We start from the raw sequence: 21,757 nt of genomic DNA on the forward strand, positions 1-21,757 counted from the left end.
ATATGCACTTGTTTTTAAAGGCAGAATTTACGCCTTGATAGACTCACAAAAATGGGTAGCTATTTTAATTTCTAAACTTAAAATAATGACTCGCGGAATTTGAATGATCAAATACGTTTCCCAACAATATTCACACGCAGTTATTCCGTTGCCCCCCTTCGCGTTTGACAACACACTTTAGTAATGAAAAGACCTACTCAAACGTGTCTTTCTCCCATCACCTTATTCAAACCCAATCAAGGCAATCCCCCTATTCATACTTAATTGATCTAAGTGATTGAATATGTGATTGTAACTGATCCTCGCGCAGATTCCAGTCGCCTATTCTGCTCCGTCTCTTCTGGACATTTTGAGATGATGAGGATTCCAGGCTCAGTTGATTGTTGAATGTTCTACTGGAAGCAAGTGTTGTAAAGGATTATAGTATTACAAGGGAAATAAATATACTATAACTGTAAGTATTTTTGCCTTTACTGGAATAAATATTTCGCAACCGAATCAGTCAAATTTAGGATACGTTAAAAAAAAATACGATTGGAATAAACAGATCATTTTCCAAGAAATATCTCTTGATACAATTCGTCGTGAGAGTAAACTTCCTGACCTTGTCAACCAGATAGGACTAAGCTGCCCTTGAATGACCCTTCGGGTGTAGGTGTCGATGTCGACAGGCTTAAAAGGCATATTAGATATGGTAGAGTTTATAGCGTAACTATCATATGGAGCAGAAACTTGACATTGGGATGTCGATAAAGGTCTAGAATACCGGTTCTCCAGAAGGAGACATGCTTAAACAGAAATAGAAGAAGTTTTAGATTGTTTTTCCACATTTTGTCCGTTTTTGAATCCGTTTTCATCAATTAGTTTTTTTTATAGCCCAAGGCTATATACAGGGGCGAATCTACAACATTTTCATTTGGGGGGGGGAGGTAAGAGGTGTCTACTTTCGGATATTCAAGGAGCAAGGGCTATATGATAATTTTTCTCTACATTACTGGGGGGAAACTATCCCTCTTGCCCCTCCCAAACGACGCTCCTGGCTATATGAGACTATTAAAGGGGGCTGGGAATGAATTCTCAAAATCACTAACAAAACAATAAAAGGTAACATAGAAATAGCAATCTAGAAATATCCCTCTTTTTGTTCTACCACGTATCCTCCTGAAGAACTGCTATTCTAAACCTCTACCTGGATGTTAAGCCTGAATGCAAATCTGGAATATAATTCCCAATGGAGCTAAACTTCCTTATCCTCAATTTCCTGGAGATCATTCCCTGATCTCAATTTTTGCTATGTTGTGAGATACATCCAAGGAGTGGCGTAATTTCATCAAAATCCGGGTGGAGGGGCAAATTTTGAGCAAATTTTCCCAAATAAAGTGGAAATGACAGTGAAGAGGGAAAAATGAGCCATATAGTACCATAAGAGCAAAGATATACTAAAAAAAACTGACCTGTTTCTCTGGATACTTCAATTATACAGACTTATCTCAGTTTTACAAGTTTTTTGCAGAAACTAAATTTCAGCTGGGAGGGGGGGGGGGGCAAAGTGGGGTTTGGAGAGGGCAGTTCCCCTCCCCTGCACCATAGCAAATTATGCCCCTGCATCCAAGAGACATTCAATTAAAGTTTTGCCTTGGATATCTGAGTAAAATTGGATTAAGCGGAAATGTCTCCCATTATGTAAGCTAAAGTTTTTAGGCCGGCATGAAAGGTAGAATGTTCAAATATATTAGTTAAACGACCCTTAGAGACTTATCGAGTTTCTGCCAACAAGGCTGTCATTTTTTAAACAGCCTCGTGATTCAATAATTTATTCCCTTGTAGGTGGTTTTTCCTCTATGAGGCTAACCTTTCAAAACGGGAGCTTGGTCTCCTAACATAAACTGCCGTAGCATGGTTGCCAGGAGGGACAAAACTATGCTGTTTGTATACATTTTCAATTGATTCAGTATTTTCAATATTTGTTACGCGAGAAACAGTATTAAAGAACAAAATCCATATAACACGAGCGTTTCATGCATCGAGGCCCTCAATCAAACAGTTCGTGGTAACGAACTGTAAGTAAGGAGCGACCCGGCTCAATGGTAACTGAAACTCTAAAAAACGGATCTTTGATACCAATAGATACATCAAAAGAATCAAATTTTAATTCTGATTTCAAATATATAAGTTTCATCAAGTTTAATCTTACCTATCAAAAGTTACTTGCCTGACAAAATTTGGCTGATTTTCGAAAAAAGGGGGAAAACCCCCTAAAAGTTATAGAACCTTAATGAAAATCACACCATCATATTCAGCGTATCAGAGAACCCTACTGTAGAGGTTTCAAGCTCCTATCTACAAAAATGTGGAATTTTTCATTTTTTGCCAGAAGAAAGATCACGGATGCGTGTTTATTTGTTTTTTTTTTTGTGTTTTTTTTCTTTTCCCCAGGGTGGATCGTATCGACCCAGTGGTCCTAGAATATCGTGGGAGGGCTCATTGGAACGGAAATTAAAAGTTCTAGTGCCCTTTTTAAGTGACCAAAAAAATGGAGGGCAACTAGGCCCCCTCCCACGCTCATTTTTTTCTCACAGTCACCCGATCAAAATTTTGAGATAGCCATTTTGTTCAGCATGGTCGAAAATATAACTATGTCTTTTAGGATGACTTAATCCCTCGAAGCTCCCAGGGGAGGGCTGAAAGTTATGAACTTTACCCAATGTTAACATATAGTATTGGTTACTGGGAAGTATACAGACGTTTTCAGGGGGATTTTTTTCTGGTAGTGGGGGGTGGGGGGGGGTTATATGGGAGGATCTTTACATGACGGAAGTTTTCAGGGGGGACGGGACATTGCTATGAATTGGGCGCCGGATTTCCCATCATTATTTAAAAGAAAATCAGAAATTAAAAATAAATAAACAAGTTTTTCAACTGAAAGTAAGGAGCAACATCAAAACTTAAAACGAATAAAAATATTAGATATATGATTGGGTTCACCTTCAAGTCAATGCCTCACTCTTTAAACTAAAGATTTTTTAGTACTTTCATAAGAGCTATTTATTCTATTTAACGGCCTTTCTGATCAAGGGGTCATTTTTAAAGAATTGGAAAACAATTTTTTTTACTTATTCAATGAACTAAAATAAAAGCTGAATTAACTAAAAAACGATCAGAAATTAAATACAAAAAAACAAGTTTTTTAAACTGAAAGTAAGGAGCGACATTAAAACTTAAAACGAACAGAAATTATTCCGTATATGAAAGGGGCTGTCCCCTCCTCAACACCTTGCTCTTTACGCTAAAGTTTGACTCTGTCTCACAACTTTATTTTTAAAACAATAAAAAACTTTAGCGTAAAGAGCAAGTCGCTGAGGAGGGGACAGCCCCTTTCATATACGGAATAATTTCTGTTCGTTTTAAGTTTTAATGTCGCTCCTTACTTTCAGTTTAAAAAACTTGTTTTTTTATTTAATTAAAAAAGAAGTCCCCATTCAAATAGAGTCCAAACGCCTTTTAAGATTCAGCTCTGAAAAAAAGCCAATTAAGTTCAAGTTATTTACACAAAGACTACATTACAATGCAATGCTTCGAAATTTAATTGAAATTAATATATCTGGATACTTAATCTCGCGTTTAATAATTATTAGTAAGACAATATCTGTAAATAAGACATTTTTTTGTATATTAAAAATTGTTTGAACTAAACCTAAATATCTTTCAATGTCGCAAGGACTTTTTAATCCCAGAGAACCATGTACTGTGTCTCGAACTGCATTTTCTCATTATACAGCCTATTTCTTATTAAGACAGCATGCTACCTTTTTTCGACAGTTAAATGTTGATTTTAATTTTGTAGATTATCCTATCCCGTAATAAAAAATATAGGTAAAGATACTCTAGGTTCAGACAGATGTTCAAGTATAAGTGATTTTTGCTTGTCATGGCAATTTAATTGCCAAATTACTCAATTTTAGGTGCTTTCTCAAGCAGTTTGTGGAAGAAATTCAACTTCTATCAGGCTTCTCGGTAATTTCTCCACACGACAGCAACAGTCATGTAAATTGGTGGCAAAATTTCTTCTAGCCAACAGAACGGCAACTATAATTGCTTATTGACGTAATTCACAAACATTACATATAGCAGTAAACTTTTTTTTGTGTGTGAACCTTGAGTTAGATGACAAAGCTATACCGATTCAGCCCTGCTTTTATATTTTGCTGGATTAAGCCTGGTCCCAGGGATCATGGCGTTTAGATCAGAGGACTTGTCATGTCAATTTCCTATTTTAAGAATGTTTTGCTTGTGCCTTTCCTCCACCAGTAATTCCTAGTCATTACTCGGAAATTTCTGGTTGAGTATGTTACTCTGATTAGACGGAGTCTCTCTCATCTAAAGATGACTCTCTATATCTATATCATTACTTTTCGCCATTGTGATAAGTTGTAAAATGATGACATAATTAATAAAATGCTCAACGTCGAGTGTCTGGCATAATATCTTCTCCCCTTTGCAGTCAGAGGAATAATAAGTGTTATTTGAAATTGGGCTACTTGTCTCCAAAAATAGTCACACTTTTGTTTTAGTTATTTACTAATATAGATGTACCTTGTAATATTAGTTCTGTCATTTCACAAATTAGTAAAAGGAATGTGCATGGAAAAATTAGGGCTTTGGGTGTTAGGGCTTAGCGTGCAAAAAATGGAATTTTACTTGAAAGAGTTTTTTCGGGGAAAGGCAAACTTTGAGGCTTATTTGGTATCCATTTTAGACAAAAAAAAAACACATTATTTAGAGGTTCTGGGACAAACTATGAATAAGGAGTAGTGGCAATCTGGCATTGCACTCATTTTAGTTTGTTGAGGAATCAAAGAAAAATTGTTAAGCTATGGAAGACGCAGTAAACATGATAACTAGTCATTGTTAACGCTTACAGCTGTGTAAAAATTGTAATTGCCATTACAAGACTCGCGAGTTTAGAATATGACAATAAAACAATTTTAAGAAAATAGTTGGCAAAGTAGCAGAGGATGTCTTTGGGAAGTAAATTAAAAACACTGCTAGGAATATTAGCGGGAAGGCATTAAGCTTCGTACAAGAGTGAAAGAACTTGTTCGTTCTGAGTGACATATCTTCGAGAATAAGAAGAAATTGAGGAAAACAGAGAAGGTACTAAAGTGTGATTATAAGATATTGGAAATGGAGGCCATGGATAAGATTTTCGAGGATGTGGAAGATAAGGATTCTGTGTTGCAGCCCATTCTGTGCTATAATTCTTGAATTGTAATCCAGAAATGCTTGAAATTCATCGCTGAAGGGGTTCATTTGAGGAACAAAAGATATTGAATAAACTAAACATTGGCCCGTGATGTGTGGAAGGTGTATTGATGTAACTGAATGTGTTGAAATCACATATGTTCCATACTTCATAGTCAAAATTAAGAGATGCTGTTGAAAAGATTTTAAGGGAAGAACGTTTTGGGTTTTCAGAATGAGAGAGGATGTGTCGACCTGATTCTATGGGTTGAAAACAAAACTCTCCTAGACTTAGATTATACTGTTTGACCCTATGACTCTAGGCTAGACGTTTGATTGAGGGTATATCATACTGCTGATCATACAGTAAGCTTTGCAAAACTGTACTTCTATCCCACTTATTAAGGCTTTAGAGAAAAAAAAAGTTAAGGTGGTTAGATCACGGATGATCTAACCATCCATTTTACGGATGAAGATTGCCAAAGATTGTGCTTCCATGCTGTCTACCTGGGGTCAAATGATAAGTAAGTCGTTCCCAAATGGAATGGGAAGAGGTCAAAAGAAAGGTTATATCGGACATTGGAACTTTGTGGCAGTGGTATGAGTGAAACTTTACATAGGTTGGCATGGAGGAGTGGCGTGTTTGGGTCCACTTCAAAACAGAAGGAGTCTAAACCCCGTCTCCCCGTCAGGAGAAGGAGTTTAAATAGTTATTTTGAAACATGAGAGAAAAACAAACATAATTTATCTTTTTGGGGATAGCAACATGTTCAGATCCTCAGAAAACTCCTATGGTTAAGCCACGGATGGTCAATGTGTAATGACTAAACTTGCACCTATTGCCAGATCGTCCTTTTGACCCTCCCTCCTCCAGTTTGGCTTATCCTCTAGGAAATTGTCTTTGAAGTTGGTTAACTTGCTCCTTATATTGACGCGTTGTCTACATTACTTTTTTGATAGTTCCCTTTCTTGGTCATACTTTTCATTTTCTTGGTTTTTTGAACAAAGCTGATAGGTTTTTTTTGTACTAATGGAAGTATTCAAAACTACTGACTAAAAGTTAGTCCCTGCAACCCGTTCTCGCTAGTCTTCGAAATTAGTAACCAATAACTATTTTATATCAATAAATTCTTCTCATTTTTAAATTACAATCAACTTGGTGGACTGCGATGAAAAAAGTTGAGAGCCTTGGCTAATTGGAGAAAAGGCCCAGACAGATGGTATGAGTGAGAGGCAAGGCTGGCCAGAAGCTCATCCAGGATTTTTGTTCGGGGGGTGGGGGGGTTTACTAAAAAAAAATTTAGGGGGTACACAAAAAAACTCAAAAAATGCATATAAAATTTGTTTATGTCCGTTTGTGTTACGTTTTTGCGATTCAAACAAACATTTGGGCGGGGGGGTCAAACCGGGTAACCCCCCCCCCTGGATACGGCCTTTGAGGCTGGCATAACGCTTTTGGAGAAGGGTTATGTTTGAAACTCCTTTTTCAGAAGTTTCAAGCATGTTCGTTTTCCCATATTGATCCAGTAAGAAAAAGACTCATTAAGTCGTGAATATTTGCTATTGTTTATAAAGTAAAGCAAGCAAAACTAATTTCATTAACGGCCAACTTCCTTTTTATTACTAATTAGATCACTTTATGACTTCGATATCAACTTTCAAGTTCGATTTTTTGCTATTTCTTATGATTCATTTGGCATTTTCTAATTCTATCTAGCCACAAATTGGATTCTTCCTTTATCGAAAATCAGCTGAACTCGAATTAATTAAGCGTAGAAACTAATTATCCAAGTTGATTGGAGTTAATTTTCAGCACCTACTAATTTATAATCCACGCTGAGAATCAATTTAAATTCTCATACTGTGGTTGTCTCATGACCGAAATTGAAGATCATCCTATGTCCAAAGGAAATTGAAAAGCAAACCGCTAAAAATGTAATTATAATGATTTCTAATAGACTGTCAAGCTTTAATAAGCTTTCGCATAAGGTATTTTTTGATTACCTGTCAAAAATTACCATATTGCGCACTGTCGGCTAATTATATTTGTAAACGAAAGTTTTAAAGCACAAATTCACCAGGAACAGAGGTGCATTTGGGAGGGGGGGGGATCGAAACATTGTTCCAGGGATTTAACTCAGCCACAAAACTGTTTTTTTTTGCTCAAGTTAGGCACATACGAAGAAAGTCTTAGGGCTCGCATCGAAGCTGAAACCCCGTGACTATCTGTCTTACCGTAGTTCTCCACATTTTTTTTTTACATAATTTGTCTTTTATCCAGGGTATATCCAGGATTTTTGTTGGGGGGGGGGGGGGCTCAAACCCGGTACCTCCCCCCTCCCCTGATACAACCTGTCTGTTATGTTATGTTTTATTTTCAAAGCCGTGCAGACCAGGTTGTGTATGAGGGAGCCGTAGTTCAGAAAGATGCAGCTTGGCGGAAGTAAGCAAACCGTAGCGGAAAGTATGCCAATCAGGCACGCACGCGGTATCTTTTTTTCAGGGTGGGGCAATAAAAGAATTGTTTGATCATTTGAATTGGAAAATACAGGTTTGGGCCCCGAGGACCGCCTCCTGCGTACGTCCCTGGTGTAAAGTATGCCACCTATGGCGGAATTGTTGTGCTTCGAGATGTACACCAGTTGTTGGAGACAGGGACGTGCGCAGGGGGGGGGGGCTCCGGGCCTGCCCCCCCCCCGAAATCTCACGATTTTTTTCATTTTCCCATTATTTTCTGATTTTTCTCACAGAATAATGGGTTTGAAGGATTTGCCCCCCCCCCCCCCCGAAACAAATCCCTGCGTACGTGCCTGGTTGGAGAGTGGCCACCCTTAATTATTTTCACAAAGTATTCCTAGAAGAGGGTATATGGACACCAAAGGATTCTGTAGATATCTATTTTTGACTGGTGGGAGGGTGGTAGTGAAAGCATTATTTATGAGGAAAGGACAAAATTTTAAGAAACACTATTTTTGTCAATTTGTTGGAAATTGATTGTGGGTGTATTTAAGTCAAGCCATTAAGGTTATATATAAATTATAAATAAAGAAAAAATTAAAAAATAAACGGATAACTAAAAATAAGCGAATAGCAAGCAACCACGGTGGGGCCAAGACTGGACACCATTTTTAATTAGCATTTACTCTTTTTACTTTAGCAAATAACTTGTGGAACTAATTTTCACATTTTGTAAGCTATTCTTATAAGTTTTATTTTTAGACAAATTAAAACAAATGAAGAACATTTCTGAATGGGTATTTGTTTTGTTTGATTAACGCCAGGGATATTATTTAAAAATATGCCAAGCTTTATAATCATTATTTATGCACTATTGAAGTTTCTTAGAAGTAATAGACATAAAGTACTACAACACTTTAAACCATTCTCTGGCACTTTGCTATAAACGAGCATTAAAACCTACGCAATAATTTGAAGGATTAACTTCAGGATAAATTTTGTTTTACCAAACTCATGCAGGCTGTTGATACCTCTCTGATGACCCACGGTTTATTTTTTTCTAGATTTTTACTAGAATATTCGGTACATATGTACTATCTGGAACACACGCAAAAAGTGAAGTTTGGTTAATGCTAATGAAATAAAACAAAATAGGATGAAAATATAATAGTTTAGAAATAAATTTCGGCTATATATTTGCACATTAGGGGAGGGGGGGGTAAAGCATAGCATAAGTTAAATATGTAACCTAACCCAACCTAAGTACCTTTTCCCCCCTAAAACCCAAAAGACAATAGTTTAGGTATTGTAAACGCAATGACAAACCACGGTTTTTAATCTAATTGTCCATTGAAAGAAACCCGTTTGACTAGTTTCTTAAGCATCTTCCTTATATAATATGGCGCGTGTGTTACAGATAGTACATAAGTAGGCTACCGAATATTCTTTTGTATGGATGTTGTAGTGTTTTTGTGTTCGAAGTCTGCGGTCATGAATCACCACCTTGCTTGCTCTTAGGGGTGTCACGATGCCATTGCGGGGGGGGGGGGGCAAGGATTTTTATTAAGATACACAAAGAAGCATATTCTAAATTTACCCCTCTAACTGGTGCTCCTCCTTGCCATTGTGGATTAAGTGCTGGTTATCGGGAGGAGCTTGAAAAGTCCTTCAACGATACACCATCATCAAAGCCAATGTTTATACTAGCGTAAATAAAAAAAGAAGTTTTTTTCACTGTATCGATTGTTCTCTTCCTCGAACAGTTTTGCTTATTTTGCTATCTTTCCCTTCTTTTCTCTTTTTCCACTCCTTTAAGAATTTTTTTTTCTAACCTTTATGATTATATTCTAATGTAAAATAATAGCTTATACAGAACCTAGATCTAGAAGAAAGGAGGAGTGATAGACAGGGGAATTACAGGGGAATAGTTCCCCTGATAGACAGGGGAACTGAATTACATAAAATTTATAACGAATTGGTTTATCTAATTCAGTATTTTACTGAAAATATTCTACTAGATCCCATGAAAAACATTTTAACTAAAGCCCATTTCCTCCTCCCCCCCCCCCAAATAAAAAACACTACATATTTTTAATCCTATTTAATGGATATTTCTTAAGTTGTCATGAACGTGTGTCTCCCGCCCCGGCTACTCCAGAATAAATTCGTCCACATTTATTTAGGGCAGTGTGGGCGGGAGAAACGTTCTTTCGTTTTTGAGCAGATATGTATGTAGCATACGTGTCTGGTTAAAACGTGCTATTTAGAATTTTTTTTTTCTGGTATTATTGGAATCCAGCGTGGTTAGAAAACCAAAATCATTTTCATTAATATCTGTGATGGACATACACAGGTGATACACCCGGATGGACATTGGAATTAATAGGGTGTGACGTGACCCGGAAACTCTGTTAAAATAAGCTTCGTATTTGGAGCAAGTTTCTGCTCTTTCAATTAGAGAGACTCATGACAGATAAGCCCCAATTGGGTCCTTTTACTAATTATTTGGCCGCATCAGAGGTTAGTTAACATTTTTGTGTCTGTCCAGACAAAAAATTGGGAGTTTACAGTAGAGATAATTAAGAATCCAAATACTGATTGGAATTCTTCTCTTAATTAAAGTAAGTTATATGAAGCATGATGCTTAAAGAGAATATATCTCTGTCAGTGGTCTGAAATAATTGGATTCCTTCTGCTTTTAGCTCGATGAGATACATACAACGATTTTATTATTTCAAATTGTTTCCAATGTAACTATACAATAAATTATTATTTTATATTTTTTACATTTGGTCAATATCACAAGCAAGTTTTGATATACTAATGCCAGTCTTTATTTCGAGCAGACCAAGCAGAAATTTTGGAGTAGGTCTGCATAGTGGGGAAATCCGCGTATCGGGTAAGGCCCTCCAAGACAATCAAATCGTTTGGTAATGTTTATACACGCCATTTTGATAAGAGAATACAGGAAATGCCATACCTTAATAGTGATTAGTCGAAGGCTATACTCTAAAGAGGCGTCCACGGTGAGGAGGAGTAATTGACCGAGAAAATTTTCGCCTACCCCCTCTAGATTCTTAAATATACATTTTTTTGGCATTTTCATTGAAAAATAATTTAGATGTTTCGATTAAAAATAATTGAAAGCTCAAAAAATTGACCCCCCTTCTAGATTACAAAAATACCCCTTCCCCCTCCATTTTTAAGGTTTTCCGCTCCTCGTTATTTTTTGGGGTTCTCAGCTTATTTTGAAAATCGGGTGCGTACGTAGATATTATTTTGAGAATTGGAACGGGGAAAGCAATTAAATTTTGGTCCTCAATCGGTTTGAACAGCCAGAGATTTATGCAGATAGATACTTTATTTCGTGATTAGACAAAAAAAAGGTATTTCACAGAAGATTCAGGGGAAGGATCTACTTCTTAAATTTTAGGAAACTGAAAGTCAAACTCTTTATTTGAAGTCAAGACCATGCTTTTGTCTGCTAGTAACTGGCAAACAATCTACATTTAACTATAATTTTGACTTCCTCCTCACAGGGGTGCGATTATTCGTGTTTTAGATAACAAAAAAAAATGAAATGCTTAGGAAAGTTTTCTAATGTATTGCTGTATAGGCCTACTAGTCTACAAACGTGATATTTTTTTTTCTAGCTCTCATTATTTTTAGTAATGATTGTTGGAGCTGTTAGGCTGGATTGTTCGGTGTTTCAGACAAAAAAGAAAAAAACTCGAAAAATATCAGTTCCCAAAAGCAATGGATGTTGCAAAAAAAAGGATCTGGTTTCATTTTCAAAAATTTCATTATACAAAACTACATTTGAAAACTATTCGTATATTAAATCAATAAAATTTAATTGAAAAAAAATTAAAAAAAAGCTGAAAATTTATTATGCAAAAAGCTTTGGTGATAAGCAAAGTTGCGATTACGTTTTCATATCATTTCCCAAAGTCTTAACAGAATCATTTGATGCCAGGTATATATCATGGAAGATAATTAAATAAAGAATTCAAATCAACCAAAATCAGTAAAACTTATAAGCTTGTGGGGCGTCTCACACCCCCTATACCGTCCCCTGGTTGTGACTCTGATCTTGGAGGTCCATTTTTCATTACAGTAACTTTTGACGCTCGTCAAAAGTAAAAATTATATAAGTTGCTGGGGAAGGATCTGACGCCTGACTACTGCTTTTGTCTATGTATACAGCCTGTTCAAAAGCTCTTTAGTAATAAAATGAGCCCTTGGGACCCACACTGTTCAGGACTTCATGTAGACATTGGTTTCAGGGGAGAGCGGGTAGTCAAAACAGCCAAAAAGTTTGGGAAGTTCTGAAAAATACACTAAATATTTTTGATGCACTTAGACTAGACCCATTCAAAGTCTGAAAAACATTACACATAAATACAAAGTTTTTACAGTGTAAAGCTATTTTTTACATTGAAAAATCCCCTTTTTACTTGTAATTTGGCTCCTCCCCTGATTTGAGTATATTGTTAGCATTCTCGTTGGGAAGAAAGTGCAATTAGAGCTACAACCATAAAATCAGTTCGGCAGGTTTGATAAAGCATGAACCAATTAAAAGTCTTATCTGTTCTTTCACCTTAATTGTGAGATGCAGTGCAACTTTTCTTTGAACCTATTTTGAAAGCTCTTACTATAGAACTTTCTAAAATAAATTGCGGGCTTCCTACTAATGAGATTCTATCATCATTCTTCTATTACTAAGTCGTCTTTTGTTAATTACTCTAAGGGGCGAAGGCTCTTTCAAAATCCCTGAGTTGAGTTTCAGCCTTTTCCTAACAAGGAACGTAACAAATATAACGAATCCCCGGTTCAGTACACTGTGCTCAGTTTGGGCTATGACAAAGAAAAGATCAGCTCTTATGCCGCGAGGACTTTCCTTGTTATTTTCCTTGATGAGATTGTTAAGCGAACCTAGATTATTAGACTCAACTTTGGTCAACCGTCAGATACAATCTCGTATAATGAGAGGTCGCTTGAATACTGACCTCTTTTCTTCAACTAAAAGTTTCGTTATTTTTAAGCCAATATCAAATTTTAAAATTTCTTCAGAAGGATCATGCCCACACATTTATTTACAGGGGGAAAACTCTTTAATTTACTCAGAAATGTGCTTTGTTTAAGAATAAATGTTCAATCGGGGTTTTTGGCTCTATTTCACTTGAATGTCTTTCAGATTGTGAAATTATAGTATAGATGACATTTAGTTCTGGGGACACGAATGAAACAGCTTCATAAACTATAACTAAGGGGAGTTCCAGCCTTGGCCAGTGGTGGAGTATATGTATTAGCAGTTTCTTCCGTATACTCAAGACATTACGCCCCTTTTTCAACTATTTAAATTATAGATGTTGCATATAGACAGTTTGTCTCTCCCTTCCCCCATAGTAATGGTGGCCGTGGGTCAGTCTACACGTTTTTTACCGCTTTATTTTTTACCACATTTTTTTTACGTTTTTTTTAGCTTTGAAAATAATTCTTGAAGTTTTACAAGATGTGTCTGTAATCCTTTAAATATTATTTATAAATATTTTGTAATAATTTTCCGTAATTGCCCCCAGTAACTAAATGTTTTGCCTCCTCCTCCGGGATACCCACGATTAAAAAAAAATGCAAAGATTTCAGGCACTTGGGAAATGTGTAACTATTCTGGCAAAAAAAAAAAACTTTTCTTCAAACTTATGAAGACCTGGCGGTGCTGAATACCCATGTAAGCTCACTCCTTTTCCGTTCACTGAAATCCGAAAATCTCCCACAGAGTTCTTGCCCCCCCCCTGTGCTCATGGCAGGTCATGATGTACTTAATGTATCTTTCGCCACACATGCAGTAAAACTTAGAAAGGTGAAATTCAAATTCAATAATGTAGTGATTGGATTTTAAACAAAGAAAGAAATATTTAAATTTAGTGAATGCAAAATCGTCAATGACATGAATAAGAATATAAAAAATGGGAAGGCATCATAACATCCAACCGTCAGGAGCACCAACGTCATTTCGTCCAAAAAATCCGTCATAACGTCGACAAACAAAATCCATCCGAACCACCAACCGTCACAACATCCAAAATTAAAATTTTAGTTTTTCGGGGTTTAGGGGGTAAATTGGAAAAGCTACCTAGGTTAGGTTAGGTATTTAATATATGCTATATATATATATATATATATATATATATATATATATATATATATATATATATATATATATAAGAAATGAACAAACCGAAAAAAATTGAAAAACATATTTCAAGACATTTCATTTATATTATAATTCAACACATTATATGTTATAATATATTATATAAATACAGGTAAGACGAAGGCCGTATCCAGGGGAGGGGTTAGGGGGTTTGGACCCCTCCCCAAAGTTCTAGTTCGAATCGAAAAAACGTAACAAAAATGCATATAAACAAATTTGTAATGCGTTCTTAATTCTTTTCTATAATCTCCCCGAAAAAATATCCCTCCCTCCCCGAACAAAATTGTATTGCCTCTTGGGGAAGACATTATAAATATATTATAAAATAGGTAAGACAAGGACGTAGACATTGTTTGTCCAGATTCTTTTTCCTCTGGGATGTTTGAAATTAGGTGTAAACTAATTTCTTTTATTATTATTATTATTTTTTTTACACTTAGTGGCTAATTTCTTTCCCGTAATTGAACTTCCCTCCCTGAGAAATATGCTAGGATCTCCGAAATAAAATTCTGAAAAAAAAAACTCCTGTGCCACAGTCCTTGATAATGCTCAGAATCTTAGCAATTTACCTCATTTAAAAATTAATGAGATATTTTAAACCCAATTACCTGACTCTGTACATCCATCAACTTTTTGTATGCTCTCCCTTGTTGTAAAATTAGCGAGGGTATTTGAAGAATCGCTTTTGAAGTGCGCTAACGAAGAACATAATTACATCTTCAGCTTACAATCAACTTAACAGCATAAATCAACCTCATTATATGCCACAATTTACCCGGTTTATTATATGTATACCAAGCAATAATCATTTTTAACATCATTACCAAACAGATGAGTGAAAATCAACTATCATTGTCAAGTCAAAACTTGAATTAAGAATTTCTTCAACACAACAGCCCGTGATTGCAAGGAACAGTAGCATTATTTGCTGCAAGTTTGAACTGAAAAGGCTCATTAGAGATTCTCAGCTAGAAAACAAGTCTAATTCAAAGTCTTCGAAGATATCCGCGTTCATTTGCCGCTATTCACAATTGTGTCGCGCTTGATGTCAGGCGTGATTAGCCCCTTATGTGGCTGTTTAGAGTAATGAATCAAGCCGAAGAGATTTTGGGCTACCTCCTGGGAAGCTATGGCTTTCAATACCCACTACTTCGCAAATGAAACACAGATGTTTCAAAATTAGTAAAACTATCGAATGTCGGTCTTACATCTATTTATGAAGAGATGTTGTAGGTTCTGGAAAAGCCAAAAACATATTAATTTTAGCTGTCTAATAATCGTTAGAGGATCAATGTGACTGTATGTGGATAGTGTGTTCTAAGACACACTATATTTGTGGATTGTGTGTTCTAAGACACACATATATTTATTGGGAGAGGAGATAGGTTGAATAGAAAACATGTTGAACATTACAATTATGCTGGCAAAATCGTAAAAACTATGGATTTTTACGAAGGGGGGGGGGGAAACCTCCTGTTCGCATGCATAGTTTCGGCCAACACATCCAAATTTGAACATTTTTTCTAGAAAAACTTTCGGCAGAAGGCAGCTGACCCAAATGAGTAGTATGAAATATGTTTGATTTTGGACGATAGTCACCTCAGCGATTATATGAGGGTACTTATGTATTATAGCGACCTTACTCGAGAAGTTTGATATTATCTGTCTGTGTAAAACCGGTTTGTCTACCTGCATTCGAAGGCAGTTAGCTTAGGCACAGTTAGATAAACTACTATATAGGTATGTTTTAATTAAATTTGTAATATATAGAGTTGGTATTTTGATTAGTTTAGGTATTTAATATAACGGGTTCTGGACGGTCTGTTTTCTATAATTCTTTGTTGTAGTTTCCATAATAATGTTAATATAGTATTATATTTTCATCATATTTAGATAGATTTCATTAGGATTAACCTAACTTCACTTCTTGAAAGGGGTCGCTATAATACATAAGTACCTTGAGGTACTTGTCGGCTATTGGAAACACATTTAGGAATTACGCTTAGGTTACATCTCAGAAAACCGGTTTTATAGCTACAAAAACAAGTGATGCGGATGGCAATGCATTGGGCTTAGAAAGAATGCATTAGACTTGCATAATTTGAGCTATATATTTGCACATTAGGGGTAAGGGTTCATTTTCCCCCGCAATTTCTGTGCGACGGCATAGGCACGCACGTACGTAGAATTTTATTACAGAGTGGCGCATAACTTCAGAAAATTTATGAAAAACAGGCAAATTCTATGAAAAATATAGAAGTAAAAATGATATTTGGAGGAGTGGGCACGGACCAGAGGCCCACCGACTAACCTAATTGCCACCTAATCATATCCTTTTTAAAGAAATCGTCAAGGTAAGATCACATTGTAATATGTTATGTGTATTACTGAAAGGTTATATCCCATGAAAGATTTTCTTACTGTTAGTCTTCTTTTCCTAAGAAATCTCCTAAAACTGTCAAATCTTGAACAAAAGCAATGGTGATTGTTTAAATTTTCCTGTTTTGAAATTCAAAGCTCACAACCGATTTAAATCAACAAAGCAGTTGGTTGTATTTTTTTTTTTCTTCTTTTTTTTGTATGTACAAAACAAAGAAGAACACGAAATGGTTGCTGAATTCTGAACCCCATTGTAAGCTGGTTCGTTCCAGTCTGTCGGTATTTATCTCATTTTATGCACCAAAGCGTTTGGATTTCATGGAGCGCAAAATATTAATTTCCTTGAAAGAGTGAAAAGCGCGATACCAGAAAATTATTGTCTTAGAATATACAGATTAGAATCTAACACTTCAATGTTAATTATTCTTGAATCTATTTTCTGTTATGAGAATATTGAAATTTCGATGGAAATTTTTGTTATGTAATGAGGCTGGAAAATAAAAAAAACTATTTTTTTAAGTGAGTTCTGTCGTGCAAACGTCTCCTGTATGCTCCTAGGCAGGCCAGGATTTACCAATTAGGCGTATTAGGTCCGGGCCTAAGGGCGCACAGTGGTCGGGAGGCGCAATAAATTATCACTGAGTGATTTTTTTTCTTAACAGAAACTGGACTGTTGTGATTATGTTCTCAAAGTGCCAGGTGCACTCCGCCGCTGCGCTGCCTATTCACAGAAATGTGATTTTAAAACAACACAGGAATTCCGTGGCCACTTAAAAACTGACAAATGTCTCCCAAGAATGGCAGCTGAGAGCTCGGTATCACCTCTCTCTTTGATTACTGTTAGCTCATCAGTTGCGATTTGTTCAGCGCTTCCACTATCCCACAATTTTCGAGTATTTCTCCGAAAATCTCGCAAGATTTTCGGAGAAAATTCTCAACGCTGAAGACGCCTTGTTAGATACGGGCGAAATTCTTTTTTTTTTCTTCGTTTTCATGTCTGGTCATAGACCCGTTTGTCGTCTTTATATTTTTTGTGTGTTTTCTGCGTATGTTCCTATTCATCTCAAACAAGACCCATTCACAACGAGGTATTACTAATACTGGGATTTAGCTAGCGCTAATGCCATTCGGAAACTTTCATTAAATTTTTCAGTCAGTCGGTAAATTCAATGAAAATCTGATTGGTCGAAATTAGCGCTAACAAAACCTCGGTGGTACTTGTGAACTATCTGGTACTACCGCTATAACTGTATCAAGGAAACGAGAGACGAAACCCGTCATACGGGTATTTGCTATAGAGAAATAGAATGCAAAGCGTGGTTTTCATTGCGTTTACGATATTTAAACTGTTGTTTTTTGGGGTTTAGGTGTGTGATACCTAGGTTAGGTTACGTATTTAATATATGGTATGCTTTACCCCCTCCCCCCCCCTAATGAGCAAATATATAGCCTAAATTCTAAACTATTATATATTCATCCTATTTTATTAGCATTAACCAAACTTGACTTCTTTCGCGGGTACCATATTATGCACAAGTACCATCTCGGTATTAGTAGAACATCATTGTAAATGAGCCTATAAATGAACCTCATGATTTGGCAATTTCGCCATGCTCTTCGATAATTTTTGTATCATTCATGACTCACGGTATTATGACCCCTGTCACCGCTCCTTCAAAGTTGAAAGTATCTGCTCAATATCCAATGCATAGCCTAATTGAACTTATTTCCAAATTAAGAATAACCAATTTACATCTCCTAAACGATATAAATGATTTAAACAGGTCTTAAAATAATCTCCATTTTTTGTAACTCTGTTGTCTACCACGAGCGCCTGAACGACTCTCCTAATTAAAATTACTGACTTGTTTTTAAAATCAATTGCAAAGCTTGGTTCATTTTATAACAAGCTGAGACTGAAGAATCATTTATAAAACTCATGTCACTAACATTAATAGGAACCTGATGTAGACACTCATTAAAACTAATTGGGAATAGCCTCATCTGTTCATGGAGGGGTTCACAAATTCAATGTCTAATTATTCTTGCCGATCTTTAGATGACGAAGGTATTCTATGACTTGTGTAATCCGTAGTTCCTCTTTGGAATTGGATCATTTCACTAATCATACATGAAGCTTGCTGCCTGTCACCATAATACGTAAAAATGTTATGTTAAAAAAAAACTATTAAAAGCATTGACGCCCTCTGAGTTCGTTTGGGGGGGGGGTGTAGCAAGGGCGGATCCAGGATTTTTTTTCGGGCGGGGGTTACTAATTTTTGACTCAGTTTTTGACTAATTTTACTGACTTTTACCTATGTTTTACTAATTTTCGACTCGGTCAAAAATTTCGGGGGGGGGGGGGGGTTCAAACCGGGTAACCCTCCCCCCCCCCTGGATACGGTCTTGGGGTGTAGATGCAGTTTAGGGAGGCGCGTTGTAGACTTGTCAGAAATAGTTTGTAGTCATCTTATGGCAGAATTCGAGGGTAAATCTTCAAGGCTTGTCTAGAGGCCAACAAGCTTTCATTTATTGTCCTCAATTCACCTTCTTGTAGGCCTATGTACTTTTGTCGCGTACATGCTCTCCCTCGCAGCTCCCTTATTTTTCATAAATCTTCTGCTGACTTAAATTAAAACCCCTGAAGGTTGAAAGCCTTGAGCATGAGTAGGAAGAGGCTGGTAAAGAACCATAAATTGGGGACGACAGAAAATATAAAACAAGCGCTATCATACAAGGCCTGATGGCAAAGGGGTAGTATACTTGCCTGTAGCCGTGGTAACTTAGGTTTGAATATTAGATAAGAGAATTTATTGTCTGAGAGAAGACTAAAAAAAAATTTTGTCTTAAAGAAGACTAAGCAACCGAAAATAATAACAATAATTCTTTAAACTCGTTTTCCAAATAGACTAAAAAGTAGAAATTTTTTCTCGAAAGTCTGTAAATATAAGTGAAAAGGTGAGGCTGAAACGGATAGAGCTTTGTATAACATAAACTTTTAACTTGTTTTCTTATCTCACTGACTTTCTTTATTGATGCATTTATAACCTAGGTCAGTTTGATATATTTATTATATAAAGCCCGATCATTTACTAACGAGTTAATTTTTCTTTGTATGTTTATAATTTACAAATTCTTGTCAAAGTTTAATGCGTTTTGTATAACTTCTGATAACAAAAAGCGCTATCATTTGCATGGCAAATAGGCTACTCTACAAAAGTACCTTCTTGTGTCTATAAGATTAGTGCCATAATGAAGTACTTTTTTGCGGCCAACCCCCTCCTCCGATGTAGCTGCGTCACTGATAGTGTCGATTATCAAAATCTGACAAAGAATGCAGCGGGATCCTGCTGCGTCCAAGCAGTATTTGTGATCACGTTCCCCTTGCACACAAGCATTAGGAATGCCAGCTTAAAATGAAAATTCAACTTAGTGCATGCCTAGTAGCTGTCGCCGGATATTAGGCAACGAACTAAGCTTTTGTATTCTTTGACACTTGTAGCGATTTTTCACGCCCGCACTTGAAATTGTTAACGGATATACGCATTATAGCGAAAATATGAGAATAATGAATAGACTGATGTGGAGTGACAGGGGTGTAATGAAACTAATCTTATTCCAGATTCACTTCTTGTCTTTCAAAAACATGTCAACTTCAAATTTCAACTTGTTCATGCGAATGTTAAAGTTTCTGCTCTAATGTCTGGCCATGTACTTGAGTTTTTTATGGTTTTTTTGTTAAGTGGATATTCCAGTTATTTTCAAATTCAATTAAATTTTGAATCTATCATTGATTCAACACTGAACATAATAATAAGACACTATTTGAATATGCTTAGCTGTTGCAACAACTATATTATGTTATCAGAAAAAATTATGAGTTACCACATTTATTATAGATTGTTTTCTGTTGGTCAAGCATTTGCACGAGGGAGAAGGCCCGCATTCGGGTTCGTTTTCTTCCAGAAATCTTAAGATTTTATTGTTTTCTTTACATTTTCCCTATTGTTTAATCTCAAAAATTGTTTATCCAAGAAATAGAAGCGCATGCGTATGTTCCCTCCTTCTTAAAGGGAGTTATTTGCAACAACGCGCGTCTTAATGGAAAGAAAGTGCCTGCCACTACTATTCGATGGAAAACCGACTTTGACTTTGCTGTCCTTTGGCCACACAGTTCCGTCACACATGGTACAGTTCCACCTCGCTTGCCGTACTTTCGCCACGCTTGGCAGGTGCCACCTGGTGAACATGACTTCTGAAGGTGGGCCTCACTTGGCTTGTGATACGGGGTAGTGAAAATTATCGTTAAAAACGGGTGAAAAAGCAAGATATTCAAAAATAAGCCACGCTTCTATTATCCTAAGGAACATATGCCAGTAAACTGACATTTTAAGTTAGGTCTCAGTTATAATTCTGCAAAGTTTTCGAAAATATTGTTTATTTTATGAAGTTATTGATTTGCAAAATAAAGAAGACAGTGAAAGTTTTAGGTTTTTCCCTAAACCATGGTTGTATGTATTCATTTGTATTTGGTGCTTAAAAAAACACTAACAAGCAACACTTTCCAAATGCAGGCTAGATTTGATTTCAAATTCTAGCCAATTTTTGTCTTCTCACGTATTTCGATATCAGATGGAAAGCTAAGCCTGCTTTGCTAACCATCTTTCATATAACGCCGTATAACGACTGCTTTTGGAAGGCAGAAAACGTAATGTCTTTGTTGTCATATTAAATGAAAAAACAAGGACGGCAGTGTGGCCTATTGTTTGGCAACCTTAAAAAGTGTTTTTGTTTTTATATGATTCTTATTTGTTTATTAGTATCACTTTCCTCATTACTATTATAAATATTTAGCCTCCATTGGAGTCGGTAAAATTCTTCCTGAGTGATCAGAACAAGCTCTTATAAATCTCTCTCTCTCTCTCTCTCTCTCTCTCTCTCTCTCTCTCTCTCTCTCTCTCTCTCTCTCTCTCTGTCTTGTTCTTGAGTTAGCGTTTAAATAGTATGTATATCTCCCTCTCTTTTTCAGAGGAGGGGAAGATGTACATAATAGAGATACACCTTAGGAGGTATTCTCCCTCTCCAAACAGTGTCATGTATTTATTGTCCGATTTTGTGTTTTGTTTGTGAAGATGTCTTATCTTATTATTTACTGAAGGGATCCCTGCTCAAACATTACAAACTTTTTTATTCTTTGAGGTTTCAATGCTATATTTGTAGATATTAAGCTATAAAAAGTCAGTATTTTATACGTTTAATCAGGAGAGAGCACCAAGCGAAGCACCAATACTCGACCACAGAGAAACAGAAAGATGTAAATGACAATTCCAACTCAAAAATTTGGTACCTTTTGCTATCTTAATGTTGTATAAACAACAACAAATAAGATTTTGCTTTCTTTTTACTACAACTTCGCTACAGAGTTCGAAGAGTTCGTGCTCGTACAGAGTTCGAAAACTTCGG

The 21,757-nt window shown here is 36.2% G+C and overlaps 1 protein-coding gene across 5 annotated transcripts in view; it reads left to right on the forward strand.

Moving 5' to 3' along the window:
* Positions 1 to 341: 341 nt before the first annotated feature.
* Positions 342 to 21,757, forward strand: part of Bx (LIM domain-containing protein Beadex) — an 83,666-nt gene continuing 62,250 nt past the window's right edge. For 4 of the 5 annotated variants that reach the window (XM_089103029.1, XM_089103005.1, XM_089103013.1 and 1 more), the window contains exon 1: positions 342 to 454. The gene's annotated coding sequence lies outside the window, so the exon portion shown is untranslated. Of the gene's footprint in view, positions 455 to 3,962; positions 4,105 to 21,757 lie in introns of those variants that run through there. The other variant, XM_089102999.1, reaches the window with a different exon arrangement.

This window comes from Artemia sp. Qi Xiang Cuo, chromosome 2 (assembly GCF_049724085.1).
Source record: "Artemia sp. Qi Xiang Cuo chromosome 2, ASM4972408v1, whole genome shotgun sequence".
NCBI classification, from domain to species: Eukaryota; Metazoa; Arthropoda; class Branchiopoda; order Anostraca; family Artemiidae; genus Artemia; species Artemia sp. Qi Xiang Cuo.